Raw genomic sequence first — 12,621 nt, 5'->3', positions numbered from 1 at the left:
ATGCATTAAAAATAAATGAAATACAAATGTTGCTTTTAGGGGTCTACTGCATCCAGGATTCATTTTCCAGAGAGAAAATGTAAATAATGTTCTTGGGCATCAAGAGTCTGAAGTAGTGCTCCATAAAAATACATATTTTGGATATAGTGATTTCAATTTTTTCCCCCAATGGAAAGCATATCTGTGAACGGAGGATAGCACAGGGGCAACACGCTTGTCTTGGAGACAAGACCACACAGAGCAACAGAGGTTCAAATCCGGGAACCGCGCTTAGAAACCAAACTCTGGCATGGTATTAGATGCATTATAAAAAAATAATTAAATAAAAATTAACTTAAGTAAATACATTTTATATGTAAACAACTATTCATAGTTAACTATGGGAATATGAAGACTAAAAGTTCCCTCCCAAAATATTACACACAAAACCCATTCATGGATGCAAACAGCACTATTCAGAGACTTGCGTCAAGGGATATTAGGTTGCTTGTTTGTTCACATGCTCTATTCAGCCAACAGCAAAACCCAAATAACTGCAAATGTTCCAAAACCCTTCAGTTTAAATACGAAGCACCAGAGGGATTCATCAGAAAAATACACCTTTAGAAAATAAGGCAAAATTATGTTTATTTTAGAGATTGGGAGAATAAATGGAAAACAAGCCGGATCAAATCCAATAGATTTTTGAAGTCATGCCAAGTGCAACCTCTAAAGCTCTAATAATACCATTGTATGTTTGTCATAGACCCTATATGGTACGGCACAGTATAAACCCTATATCGCAACGATGAAAAGACGGAGATTCTCATCGTGGGTTCACCTGCCAAAATCAAATCTCTCCACTCTGACTACTCTACCATAACCATTGACGGTACACCCCTCCCCATCCTCAAGCAGGTCAAAACGCTAGGCATCCACTTAGATACAAATCTAACAATGACCAAACATGTTAAGTGCCCATCTTCAACCACATCCTATACCTCCAAACTCATCGCTTTAAATTGCCAATTTCCGGCCTCGCAAAACTGTATCACGCTCGCCCGTGCACCCATTCTGTCCAAGCTAGAATACTGTAACGTACTACTGTTAGGCTTTTCGAACACAAACCTGGTCAAACTTCAACTCTTGCAAAATAAAGCACTGCAAGCAGCCCTTGGTATAAAATAATCTGACCACATCTCGAAGACTAGGAGGGAAGCTCACTGGCTCCCCGTTAAAGCCAATTATGTTTAAAACTCTCCGTCTTACCCACAAATGCATCACCAAGACAGCTCCCGTCTACCTCAACAACGCCATTCTCCATAACAAAGCCAGAAGAACACTGAGATCCAACAATAGCACCCAACTCTTTGCCCCATGTTTCAAATGTTCAATGGCGGGGGCACCAGTTTTCCAGTAATGGCCCCCAAAATATGGAACGCCCTCCCCCCTAACACCTGAAATGAACCATTCCACCAGAGGTTCAAGAAGACATTACAAACTGGGCTCTAACAAATTCTTAACCTCTAGTAGGCAGTGCCGCCACTCAAGTGATACTTCCCTGGACTACTCACGATTGTTCGCCACATACTTCCCTGACATACCTGTCCTGCAATTCTAACTGTTATTTACAATGTGAAAACCAGTACTAAATGCTACCTTGATTCCCCACAGTAACCAGAGAATCAAATGCGTAACTCATGTTCAGCTTTGTATATGCAACCTCTTCGTATTGTATGTATCGTAACTATTTTCTTACTGTAACCAGAGATTTAAGCAGTCTGTAACCTACGCCGTGATACCCCAGGGTTTGGGCGTATAGCAATTGTAATAAATAAATAAAATAAATATGTCACATGCAGCCGCAAACACTCCCATAATGTGGTATCTAAAATGTCCAAACAGATAATGAGACCGTCACATTGCAGGATCAAGAAGCAAGAAGCAAGCTGGGCGATATAACCCTGAGATATAACCCTGAGAAGCCAAAAGGCATGCTGTGTGCCCAAGACCGAGATTTGAACAAAGAAGCGCTCTATCCATGTGACTGTTTTATCTTAGAGACTCCCGACAAGGACACATGATATTTTGGATAGGCCCTTGCAAGATCATAAGTAAACCCCACCCTGACATTTGTGTTGCAATCCCACTTCAGTTTTAGGCAAATCCCATAGGCCATTTAGTAGGCATCTTAACTTCTTTCTGCATGTATATCGGACTCAAAAGCAGAACAAGGCCCATATTCCAGAGATTGGCCAATAGGTTAAGGAACCAACGAAAATGTAGTATGCCTACTCATTGGTACTAAGACAATTAGTGTGTCTCAACCCAACACAGTTTACTTTAAACCATTTTTACAGTGCAAAGCCCTATTGTGTTGTGGAAAGATGCTTATTCCCATTCTGTTCGGTGAAAATAAAGATGTTAAACCTCAGTTTTGTCTTGAGGGTTCCTTTGATCATTTGTCACAATAAATACATACACATGTAACTGTTGGGAGGGAATTTCAGAACCAGCCCTGTGGGAGGGTTCTGAAAGGCCAACTTGGTCTGTTGGCACTTGGGCTAGACAAAATCATACAGGTAACTTAGACAGAGCAGTAAGGTAGACCTCAAGAGCTATGGGGGTAGTGTGTAAGTGTTAAGGAGGATTTTAGGAGGCCAACCTATTATGGTGAACAGGAAAACACTGAGAACAGCCAAACCCAATCAAGGTAAGGTAGCAGAGCAGCCCAGCTTAGACTCAGGTGGGGAGTGAAAGTGGTCTGCGTCTACAATGAACCCACAAAGAACACCACCAATAATTACAGTTTGACAGGTAAGTGCAAACATATACAATTATTTATTAGGCTTTTAAAATACACACTAAACAAGTAAAACCTGTAGACAAATATTGTCACACTTAGTGTAAAACAGAGATATACACTCACCTTTAGGAGAAGAAAGGAAGCATATCATTCAGTAACCAGTGAAACACAGGTAAGTACTCAGATACATGAAATTCACTAAAGAACCATTTAGAAGAAACACAGAACAGTTTCCCTAACACTTAATGAGTCCAACCCCAAGATGGTTTGGGGCCTTGTGCCCTAAAGTCATTAGTTCGAAAGTTATACTTCACAGGTAGGTTTACTAACAGATTGGAAGATCCCAGTGGTTCGGATACAAAAGTTAAAAAGGTAAGTGAAGTTCAAGTAAGTAAACTCACTCTATCCCAGACATTAGGGTAGGCTTAGGAAGGGATCCTTGACCAGGTCCTCAACCGACCAAAAGAGTGTTTAAAAGACAAGACTTTGCTCCATGTAGGCCTATGGAGAACACAGAGGTAAGGATCAGGTATGTTAACTTATCCCCAGATTCTGATTTCTCTATAGACCACTGGCGAGGGCCTGGAATCCATTGGGGACACAGTCTTCTGTGCTTGGTCTGGTCAAGGAATGCCCAAGCGTTGTGGATGCAGAGGTCACTTTTGGACACAGGATTTAGTCGGTCACTTAGAAATCAGTTCCAGACACCTTCCAGCTGAACACCCAAACAAAGAAAAGATGAGTACTTTTGCAGAGCAGGTGACCTCAGAACACCTCAACGATGCAAAGAAGATTGACTGCAAAGGGAGTCACCACGATCAGGCGGCGACAGGCAATCATTCAGGGACAAACAAAGAAAGTCCAGCACGGCTTCTGTTGAAGCAGGGTGGCTGGCAATGCATGGGCAGGCATCTTCTTGTACAAGTTGAAGATCCTCCAAGTTCCAAGCATACACTCAGAACAGCAACGGCTGCAGCAAGGTAGCCCAGGAGAGAGATGGTCAGTCCACCCGTTGGTCCAGTGACACTGACCACAGATCCTCGAGCAGGCGGTGGAGACCAATTGTTCCCACTGGTACAAGGTTCGAAGCACAGATGAGGGTCATTGAGATCAGGCAGAGGAGCAGGGCTTCACTGAAGGTGTTGCTGGTCAACTGTAAGGGCAGTCCTCTGGTTGTGAAATGGCTGCTCTTCTTCGTCCAGGACCTGGCTCCAATGATGATGATGATGATGATGATTTCAAGAATGGCAGCAGGAGTCCTCCTTTTATCCAAGATCTGGGCTGGGGACTCGCTCAAATCCATCAATGATAAGGACCTAAACCATTCAAAGTGGTAGTGGTTATACAGTCATGAGTAGGCTCTTGTCAAATAGCCACAACAGAAAACATTCTAGGGATAAAAAGATCCTCATACAAAACAAATGAACAGCACTTTACTTTAGGGTGTTCTGCACTATTGTAACACTACAATACATTCAATAAGAGACACAGTAAGTATCTCAGTACTGATGGTCTCATTGACAGAGCATTTTCCCCATTCAAATTAACAGAAAAACAAGGGAAGTAAAGGAGAAAGCTTTACTTGCCTCCAAAAAGAGTCAGGACAGGAGTCAAAACAATGCAAACAGAAAAGGTGTTCCACAGACATCTATGGGAGGAAAGCAGCAAAAAGAAATAAAATGTCCTAACAGTAAGTACAGCTGGCAACAGCAGAAGCAGCACACACAATTAGAGAAATATACTTTTTTTTACTGACCCAATAAAACAATATGGAACTACACAACATTTTACCCTCCAACAATATTAAGAGCAATTCAACAATGCAATGCACAACTGTTAACACACTCTGCCTTGTAGTTACAGCGCACGTACCTCACTAATACAATCCTTCTCTAGCAGGTAAATAACTGTTCAATGTTCATGTTCAGGTGAGTACTTGGTTGAGGGGGTAGGTGGGTAGGAGTCCAAATCTGCTTGCACAACTGTTGCCAAAGCCAAAGTTTGAGTGATTGAAATGTCTTTTAAAAAGCATCTCTTGTAAAGTAAGCAAATGTAGTTGGTACACATCCTATTGTGTTGCTCAAAAGATTATATGGAGGGACCATTACCTGGAAATCCACTGATAAATGAGAAAACATGAGACATGAAGGCAGTTGGTGAGGTCACGTTGCCCTAGCCCCGCTCACCTGTCAATCACTTTCAACTGCTGGTGCCTTCCTGTTTTGCAGCCCTTTTTCCCTACTTAAGCAGCCCTCCAGCCTTGTTTCCTTCGCAGTTGGTGAGCCGGTGGAAGTCGATCTAGGTCAAGTGGCCCATCTTTCTAGACATGCTCCTTCCTTTCATCTCTTAACTTTTAGATCAAGGGCGTCTCTCACCCGTGCGTCAAAAGAAAAGGGCAATTCCTGTTTGGACCGGGAGGACCCAGGGCCCGGACCCCTGCTTAGACACCAGGTAAGCACACACGGAAATAGGTTTTCTTCCTCTGTCCCCACAGGTCATCCCCACCATCACCAGGCAATGCCAATGCCATTGCCCATCCTCTAAGGCATGTACTCTGCAATGCAGAAACATCGCCCACATCTGCCCCAAAACCCATCAGCACCCCTTCACCGACAACACAGAGGTTGATGCTCGTCAACGTCCACTCAGCAATCACCCACGCAGCAGACTTTGCTGACCTCATCAATACACACAACCTTGACGCCATCTTTATCCCTCAGATCTAGCTAACACCCATCCACATCCTAGACGTCCTTGTCCCCGACCGCTATAGCATCCAACACAGACCAGCCGAACAAGACAGGTGGAGGCATCGCAGTCATCCACAAGACCTTGTGGCCCAGCACCAGACCCAGCACCAGACTTAAGAGCCCTCCAGCCTCTTTTCCTTTGCAGTTGGTTAGCAGGTGCAAGTGGATCTAGGTCACCTGGCCTAAGCCCTGCCCACCTGGTGCCTTCCTGCCTGCCGGTTTTTCACCACTTAGCAAGCCCCGCCCACCTGGTGCTTCCTGCTTCCTGCTTTTTCACCACTTAGCAAGCCACGCCCACCTGGTGCCTTCCTGCTTGCCGCTCTGTTTCCCTACTTAAGGAGCCCTCCAGCTTCTTTTCCTTTGCAGATGGGGAGCAGGTGCAAGTGGATCTAGGTCACCTGGCCTAAGCCCCGCCCACCTGGTGCCTTCCTGCCTGCTGCTCTTTTCACCACTTAGCAAGCCCCGCCCACCTGGTGCCTTCCTTCACCATCACCGTCTTGTGGCCAATGCTGGATTTGACTTTTATGGACTTCATTCACACTCACGGTGCATCACTCTTTCTCAACTCTAATGCTGGACTTCCTTTGCATCTTGTACTCATGGTGGCCCTGAATAATGCTATTCCCATCTTCATCTTGTACCCTGGCTTGCAACATTATGTGTTACTACTGACTTCTGCTATTGTTTTCGCTCTACACTCTTACTTCTCCACTTTTTTTGACTGCTTAGTCTCTGTTCTCTCCTCATTTCCCTTCTCCATTTTCCTATCTCCTCCCCTTACTTTCTTCTATGCACTTACTCTATCAGAATTGTCCCTGGACCTAATATGATAGCAACCTCGTCTGTTTCCTCCACCCTCCCATTACTGTTTTTTTTTTTCCTCCACACCAACCCTCGAGCACTATCTGAAATGTCGTCAGACCTAGTATGATAGTCGCTTGTTTTGTTCCTCCCCTCCCTTTCTGCACCCCTCCCTCACCTTTTGTTTTTCTCCGGCTCTACCAGAAATGTCATCAGGCCTAGTACGGTAGTCGCCTGTCTGTTTCCATTTCCTTCCCACTCTCCCCCACCCTTCGTTATCTATGTCTTAGCTCTTGCACTATCTGAAATATTGTCAGGCTGAGTATGATAGTTAATTTCACATCCTTACTGTTCATGGCCTGTAAGAATGTGGTTGTATTGTCCCTTGTTCCCTCCCTTGCCTTGAAGCGCTTTGAAACACATTGTGTATAGGCGCTATATAAATAAACAATCATATCATAACATAGCAAAGCAAAACCGCCAGCACCCTGGTACATGCTCAGCAAAAGAGTCATTAGGAAACAAGAGAAAACCTGGCGCCGCCCTATGACCGCATCCGATCTGGCACTCCTAAAGGAACTCTAAGCAACTCACCGACAACTAATCAACACAGCCAATGCCTCCTACTATCGGAACACCTTAGCAGAAGCAGACAACAAAAGCAGAGCCCTCTTCAAAGCAGTCAAGCACTGCGTCAAGCCTCTACCATGCCACATTCCATTGAAAAATCCACCACCATCAACACCTTCATTGGCAAAATCAGCAAGATTTGCCAGCACATAGACACCAGCGCTGCATCCACAGACCCACCTCACATCCCTCTGCGCAAAATCTCCACATCTTGGACAACATTCAAGTGTCTCTCTCGCTCTCTGGGGGAGAAGGAGAGAAGACCTGGTAGAAACCCTGGCCACCCTTAAAGTCACATTATATACAGATTACATCCTTAAGACCATCCCGCAGAAGCCCTTCTTCCCTACTCAGATCATCACCAGCTCCCTAACTCAAGACACCTTCCCATCGACTCCAAAAACAGGACAAATCCTCCATCTACTAAAGAAAGCCACTCTGGATCCCGACAACCTGGCTAACTATCAAACCATCTTCCCATCCTAGGTAAGATCGAGACAGCGGGAGCCGCACAACTGCAGCAACACATCCACACCAACAATCTCCTCCGAACCCACCAATAGGGGGTCTGACCCAGATGCAGCACAGAGACAGCAACCATAATGGTGGACGTCACCCTCAACTTTCCAGACAACGGCCACGCCTGCTTCCTGGTTCTACTCTGCTTCTCGCCCGCTTTCGACACAGTAGACCACCAGGCACTTACGGACACACTACATCAGCGCACGGGAATCAGCAACCTTGTTCTACGCTGGTTCAAGTCCCACCTCGCCAAAAGTTTGTTCAGATGGACTCCTCTAGATCGCCAATGCTACTCGTCACCTGTGGAGTCTCACAGGTATCCATCCTCTCCCGAGTGATCTTCAATCTATACATGAAGCTGCTGAACATCCACATCCACCAATACGCCAACGACACACAGCTATACCTCAAGATAGACTCCATCAAGGACATCCATAGGCTCAAAAGCTGCCTCTCACTGATCCAGTCTTTGATGCCCAGTGCTTACTTGAAGCTAAAGCCCTCCAAGAACAAATTCCTACTCCTCACCAACACCACGAAACACCCAGACCTGGCTATCAACCATGAACGCTGAGGGCTTCACACCAAGCTCACCTCCTGCGCCAAGTATCTCGGGTTTCACATCGACAAACACCTCTCTTTCAAGACACACACAGCTAGGAAACTCAGACACCTTGGTATCAGCTCTCCCTCCTGTGGCAAGTCAAGCCCTTCCTCCCTCCGGACAGCTTTAGATCCACCGTTCAAGCACTGGTCCTATCCCACCTGGACAGGGGTTATGCACTCCTCGAAGGCCTCCCGTCATCCTCCCTTGTGCCTCTGAGCAGTGTCCTACACGTGGCTGCACGCCTCAAGGGTCTATGCAGATACAACCACATCACCCTGGCCCGCATCAACCTTCACTGGCTCCTACTGCACGCTCGAATCACCTTAAAGTATTGCTGCATCATATATAAGGCAGTCATCCTCAAATCACCCAGCTACCTCGCAGGGAAACTCGGCATCTCTGGTGGACAGCACACCACCAGAAGCCAGGGCACGTGCAGACTTGAAATCAGCTGCTATCTCTATATACCTGCCTCTATGTATTCCGCCCTGAGATACTGTGCTATTGGTTCCATGAGGGGAAGGATACCTGCCTTGTAAGAGTACATGAAAGTGTTGAGCAAGTGTGGGGCAAGCACCTGGGCGTATGTCTTATAAAATTCACTAGGCAAGCCATCCGATCCAAGAGTTTGTTTTTCCTGTCGGCAATGCTGTAATCGTGTTATGAAGGGGTGAGCAGCTCCTTGCGGCTGGCTCTCGCTTCCTGACTTAGCCGTGGGAGTACTCTCTCTATGACACTTTCCTCTAGACAAGTCCTTGGTGTTGGGGGTCCCTCCTGGTAGAGATTTATATAGAATTTCTGAAAGGTCTCATTAACCCCGATGTGGGTGTGAGATAAGTCCCCATGACTCTTGCGTATCGTGTGGATAGGGCCCTGTTTCTCCTCCTCCTTATATAGCCATGCTAACAAACAGCCAGGTTTATCCCCCCCTCTCTGCGTTACCTCTCAATGTATTTAGCATAACTATGTCTTCCCAGCCTCTCCCAGCACTCCATGCATGTCTGTTTAAGCTCTATAACCTCTCCGTTCTTGCCTGGTAGCTTCACCTGGGACTGTTCCACTATCCTCAGTCATTCCTCTGCAGAGGAATATTCTTTGGTAATGGGTGCTTGGACGCCGCATGTCCCAGCAATGGCTGCTCCCCTGATTACCACCTACAACGCTTGCTACAGGGTTCCTGCACTAGATATACTCCCTACGTTATGTGCAACATAGTCTATGATGCTATCTTTTAAGCTGGCTTTGAATGGGAGGTCTTCCAGGGATTCACTTTTAAGTCTCAACGTAGGTATTGGGGCACTTGGGGATACATATTGCCACTGTAGGTGATTGGGGCGTGATCAGACAGGACCTTCCCTTTGTACTGCGCCATGGTGATGAGGTGTGCTAATTCTCGTCCCACAAAAAGTTATCTATTTGTGTATGCACTGTGTGCGGTTCTGAGTAGTGCAAGTAGAGTCTGGTATCCGGGTGGAGTACTCTCCAAGCGTCCAAAGCAAATGAGTCTAGGAGCATCTGTAATGCCCTGGCCGGAGGGGCCAGTTTGGTGGGTGTACTTGGCGTCCGATCTATCTAAGGATGGGTTTGGCTTGCAATTAAATATCGCCTCACCATATGGTATTACCATCTCTGTAAGGGCCCAGCCAGTGGTATAGTGACCTGACTGAAGAATGTGGCTGCACTCTGATTGGGGGCATACGTGTTGACTAGACAGATATCCACATGTTCGAGGAGGCCCTGGACTAACACCATCCTGCCTTCATTATCAGTTTTAACATGGGTGACCTCAAAGGGCACTGTGGGCGCTATCCAAATTAGGACCCCTCGGGCATAAGCGGGATATAGAGAAACCGCCCCCTCAATTTACTTGCTAGCAGTTTTCGTTTTTCAGCCGTAAGGTGAGTTTCCTGCAACAATGCAATATCAATTTCACACCTCCTTAGGTATGAATAAACTCAATTTCTCTTCACATAGGCGTTCAGCCCTCTTACATTCCAGGTAAGTACATTTACAGTTCCAGCCATAAGCTCATATCTCCCTTCAACTGGCCACCTATGTCTAAATCTAGCATGGCACCAGGTTCTTCTTGCACCTTGTGTGGTGATCCAATCAAAACTGCAGCGTTACTCTTCTTCCTCAATGTGCATGCAGGCAAGTCCCGTCCCAATTAACTTGCCCAACAAAAAACAACAACAGCCCAGCATCCTTATCCTTGCGTAGGCAAATCTGCTTCTCCCATACCCCCTCCCCAGCAGGCATACCGGGAGCTGGTGCACAGCAGGTGGGCACAAAAACAAGTGCTTCTAAAAGGTGGAACTCGGAGGTCGTGGCGGCTGCAGCCTTGGGTCTGGACTTCCTTGTGTGACGTGAGGCATCGACTGTTAGTATCCCGCCCTTTAGCTAAGACTTAGATCCTCATATCTGCTCCAAGAAGGAAATGTCCTCTTCGCTGGGACCGTTATGTCTCCTGGTGCCCATTGGACGTCCAAAGTCACCTCGTCAACATGGAGTTGCGAAACCAGCAAGCAAATCCTAGACCACATCTGGACAGCATTTATTACTTGCTTCATTTGCCTTCGATAGGGACAACAGCTCCATCCTCGCAGGGGCTTATCTTTTCCTTATCCATCCATTTCTGCGGCTCTTCCGGGTTGGTCAAAAAACAAGGCCCCGTTCTTATATATGACTTTCAGGCATGCAGGATATATCGGCATATATTTCAATCCGGCCGATCAGAGCCTGGCTTTAGCCGCCAAAAATTGTTAACGGTTCTTCTGCACCATGAAGGCATAGTCAGGGTAGACAGCTAGGTCGGTCGACGCTCTCTTCACCGTCCCTCCCTGTCTGGAGTAGGCTAATATTTTTTCCCTGTCTTTATAGTTTGGGACCTTTGCAATTATCAGTCTCAAAGGCGGCCCAGGCAGGGGGAGTCTAGTCAGCGCCCGATGCGTCCTCAACTGTGAAGCCCTGCATGAGGTTCCCGGACCCAATTTCCTAAAGTAGCATGTTCTCTATGTAGGTGGGTCTGAGCCCTCCTCTTTTTCCGGCAGGCCTACTATGCCCCTCAACCCCCAATAGGCAATGTAAAGAGATCGGAGGCGAGAGCAGGTATTCAGGAATGGCAGAATTCAAACAAAATAACAATCCCACTTTCCCCCAGCAAACAAGAGAAAACGGAATTGACGGTCAAGCTGTCAGAATGGCTTTTAAAGTTATCCTTAGAATGGACTGGGCAAAAACACTAAATATGGTCAAATTTCTGAAATTGCTACAAATTCTTATGCAAGCCACTTTGGATATTTGCACACAAACACAAGTAATGATTTACTACCAAGAAACACTTTGAAATCTTAAAATTCAAGTCTGGAGCAATCAAAAGCTGTTTTACACGTGTCAGAATTTACCAAAAACAAAATTCGCGGTAAATTTTTCACTGCGCGATAATCGTGATAACGGGAAAACTATATGGATTCTGGATGCGGTTTTAGATGCGATTTAAAGCTGTGGATGTTAGCTACAAGCAGAAGTTTAGTTTAGTTTTGAGCACAAAAACTGAGGAAGTTATGGATGTTTTAGTGGAGGTCGCTTTTTGGAGATAGGCGCAAGAATGGAAAACGGGAATGCGCTTTTAAAATGACAAATGGGATTTCTAACACTAGAGGATGACTATGAACAAAACAAATCCCCACAAGAACACAGCCACTTGATCAGAATGACTGCCTGCCCGGGACTCGCCTTCTTCAGATGATAAAAGATCAGCGCAAAGATAGTTTTAGCAATACTAGTACAGGAGGAAGATATGAGGGATAGGATAGAGTTTAGACAATTCAAAAATACTCCTAACAATACGAGTTCTGAATACAAGATAGGATGGGTTTAAGATAGGGATTACTTAGACAAGGTACATATGCTAGTGACACAGTTCTATCTATAGATCCTCACTAGATACGTTTTTAAATGGAACCGTCAGGATTCTGGTCCGTCAAAATTCTAGTCAGGGAATTGGATCTGGTTCTAAGGTAGACAGCTTGGCACATCGGATTGGATCTGCAATCAGCAAAGCGCTCTGGTCACAGCACGGCACAGGACTGGACTGGATCTGCCCTTCTTGGTTCTGATGATAATTTCAGCAGGCAAGCAGTACAGCGCAGCCCGTCTGCATTTTGATGCTTCCCCTTGGGTTTATGGGGTTCTGGTTCTGGAATTTGAGGCCTAGCTGAAAATGGTTCAGCTATGCAATGGGTTTCTGCTTTGCCAAGTTTCTGGAGTCTGAGCAAGGAAGATGGAGAGTTCTGCAACAGAGTGCTCCGCCAGCGTCGGGATAGTGGGTGAATCGGTCTGTCCCTTTGAGCGGTGAGCTGTCTCCATTTATGCTATGATAAAGGGGTGTGTGGGCTGGTTTATCCTAAGCTCGCCCCTTTGACAGCCGATTGGGTCAGAGTCTCCTCTCTGCCTTGATAGGAGAGAAACAGGGTGTCACATTTATGGTGTGATTTTATGAGGCTGAGGATCCACCCCTAGCCCCT

General features: G+C 46.1%; 1 protein-coding gene across 2 annotated transcripts in view; it reads right to left on the bottom strand.

Annotated features, from left to right (window-relative positions):
- APPL1 (adaptor protein, phosphotyrosine interacting with PH domain and leucine zipper 1) overlaps window positions 1-12,621 on the bottom strand; it is an 820,938-nt gene that overhangs the window by 652,675 nt on the left and 155,642 nt on the right. The window lies entirely within an intron of this gene.

Source organism: Ambystoma mexicanum, chromosome 2p (assembly GCF_040938575.1).
Source record: "Ambystoma mexicanum isolate Mex_15411 chromosome 2p, UKY_AmexF1_1, whole genome shotgun sequence".
NCBI classification, from domain to species: domain Eukaryota; kingdom Metazoa; phylum Chordata; class Amphibia; order Caudata; family Ambystomatidae; genus Ambystoma; species Ambystoma mexicanum.
The sequence above is the reverse complement of the archived record's forward strand: the minus strand, read 5'-3'. Positions and strand labels throughout refer to the sequence as shown.